Source organism: Pituophis catenifer, unplaced genomic scaffold (genome assembly GCF_029215685.1).
Source record: "Pituophis catenifer annectens isolate HBS135680 unplaced genomic scaffold, rPitCat1.0.hap2 SCAF_2, whole genome shotgun sequence".
NCBI lineage: Eukaryota > Metazoa > Chordata > Lepidosauria > Squamata > Colubridae > Pituophis > Pituophis catenifer.
In genome coordinates, this window is record NW_027256882.1 from 242102181 (window position 1) to 242105210 (window position 3030).

Genomic DNA, 3030 nt, shown 5'->3' on the forward strand with positions numbered 1-3030 from the left:
GAGGGGCATTCGTGGAAAGGATAGGCAAGGGAAAGAAGAGCGGGGGGGCTCTACGTCCCCCGGACAGCGCAAAGCCTGGCGGAAGGAGCCGTGGGGCCAGTGAAAATCACATGACTGGCAAGGGCAACCTTTTTTTCTATCTCTATGGGAACGGCAGTCTCCGCTCCTCCCCCACGTGATTCCTGGTGCAAAATGGACTGGGAGAGGGAGGAGGAGGAGGGAGGAGGAGGAGTGTGAGGGTGCCTTCGCTACTCCCAGATCTCCTGGTCTTGGGCGATAGGGAGGGCGTCCTGCGCGCCAGGGGAAATGTTATCTTTGCTCCTGCTAGAGGCTGCGATAGTTTCGGCAGCAGTTGCAACAGGCATATTCATACTTTCATTAAAGCGGTTGCAGCAATGTGGGAGAAGGACAGCCCTTAGGTGCCTCCGCCCCTGCTTAATTGTAAATTGACGCATTAGGCAGCACTGAGCAAGGGGAACGCCTTTTTTGGAATGCGCAATCTGAACTGTCACCCAATAGTAATGTTAATAGATAGGCTAGCTAGACCGTAAACAGAAGGAAGAAAGGGGAAAAAAGTACAGTGGCGGCAAGTTTGTAAAATAAAACGCGAATTGTCTTACTTAGAGAACGGTTGTTAGATCGCAAAAGATGCGCACTTGACATGCTTAGAAATTTCAGACACCTCGATTCTTTAGGCTCAAATTCTTTTACGCCTTCTGAACTCCAATATTGATCTCTAATGAGATGCAAACTTTTTTTCTCTCCTATATAAAGGGTTAATTTATATGAGGCTAAATACATATGAAATAAGATTGTTGTGTACAATCTGAAATTCTGTTTTTGCTGCTACAGACAGCACAGTACAGTTGTGGGAGAAAATGTAACTCTCAAGATTTTAAATTTCATGGCATTACAGTAGGATAGGTCTTTACAGATTAAGATATCCATAGACTTGCCTAACATCTTAAACTAATTCAAAAATGTGTTTAGAAGCTGCATTTATAACGTGTATAATACACTATATTTCAAGGAAATTGAGATGGCATTTAAATACCTTGACTGGGCTCAGCTTTAGTGCTGATCATATCCTAAGCACAGAGAGAGAACTGGGCCAGGTTGTTTGGCTAAGGAAGATTGAATGGATTACCACCCAAACCAACCATTGTGTAGGCTAGACTGAGAAGTAGAAAAAGTATTTGAGGGGAAGAGGATGGCAAATCATTCCTGGTATTGATGCCAGGAAAACTCCATGGGTATTAGGACTTGAATTTAGGAATTGAACTCAGTTGAGAGACTTTTTTCCCTCTTTAATGTTGATCATGTTAGCATAAAAAAAAAACACCTTTCAGAAAAGATGTTAATGATTAACTTTCAGTGACCAAATTTTTATCTTCCTGTCAAATATGTATTTCATGTGAAATGAACCAGTCTTCCTAAAGCTATTCTATTAAAATAAAAGCTGCTAAATACAGCTCTATGAAAGTATGTTCCTTTTTAAATTTTCTGAATGTTGCATTATCTTCACTACAGAATATTATCAGAGCTGTATTTTAGTTCTGTTGATACAAGATTCTCAAGGGAATAAATAATGCCAGTTTAGTGCTTATTTGATAAATAAGGTCTCAAACATTGATTTAATCACAGATGAGATGGCTGACCTGGCATGTATTACTGAGACCTGGCTGGGTCCAAAGGTTGGGATGGCTCTTTCAGATATGTGCCCATCCAAATTATAAAGCTAACTGGGATGTTTTGTTATCTTGTTCTATGTGGGATTTCCACTTTAGGACTGATTCATAAAATATTCAAGCAATTGTTACATGCCCGTGTAATTCTATCTCATGATTAGCCTTATCAGATAAGGTGTTAAAATATTGCAACCCTAGAAATAACACAACTAAAGTTGCCAAAATACCTGCCAGCTAGAAGTTAGAACCAACATCATATTTTTTCAGAGGAAATGGAGATGGCAAAATTCATGTTTCCACTGAGACAAATATTCCAACCATAGAATTTAAATATCTTTCAGGAACATAAAAAATTCAGAGAATCGTTTTTTTAAAATGCCATTTTCCAAATTGTATACTGTGTTTTCCCAAAATAAGACCCTGTATTATATTTTTTTGAACCCCGAAATAAGCGCTTGGACTTATTTTTTGGGGGGTGGGTTATTATTTTGGGGCGCATGGAGGAAACCAGAGGAAATGGCGGGGCCTGGCTGCACATGTATTTAAATATTTTTTTTGGGGGGGGGGCTTATTTTAGCACATTTGCTCAAAAGCCCGATTGGGCTTATTATCAGGGGATGTCTTATTTTTGGGGAAACAGGATAGTGACTTAAAAAACTTCAGGACTGCCTTCTTTTTTTCACTGTATAAAGGTGCTTTTAAAAACAGAAAACTCCTTAGAATATCATAAGAATTTAAGTAGAAGAATGTTGAGTTTTCAGTTTTACTCCCTGACAGAAGTCTTCATTGGATCAAGGAGCCTTGTTACTAGAATGATATCAATTTGAAACAATCCAAAGAAATTGATTTGTAAATTGTAACAGTTTCATGGTTTAGTATCCGAGATTTTTGTTAAGGCCAAATAAAAGGCATTTAAGTGCAATCGTTTAATTTTGAAAATACTTTTCATATGCATAAAACTGATAGTACTACTAAATACTAATTATTTCACCAGGGTTTAGTTTATAATCAATTAATGAAGAACAAAATTAACACAGGTAATGATTAATGTTGCACAAGATACATCCCTTTATTACTGTAATCACAAAATCTTGATTATTTACAGGAATGTGTATGTGAACATTAATAAATGCAATTTGTTTCATAAAGATCAAGTAGACAGAACTTATAGTAAAGAACAAAAATAACGTTCTGGCCTTGCATTGCACATCTTAGTGCAAACATTAAGACACAATAGTGTTCAATTCGCAAGTATTGCAGAATGTCATGCCACAGTCCAAAGAGGGTCAGGACATGCAGCTGTTAATAAGATGCTATAGTATATAAAAAGCCACATGTTAAA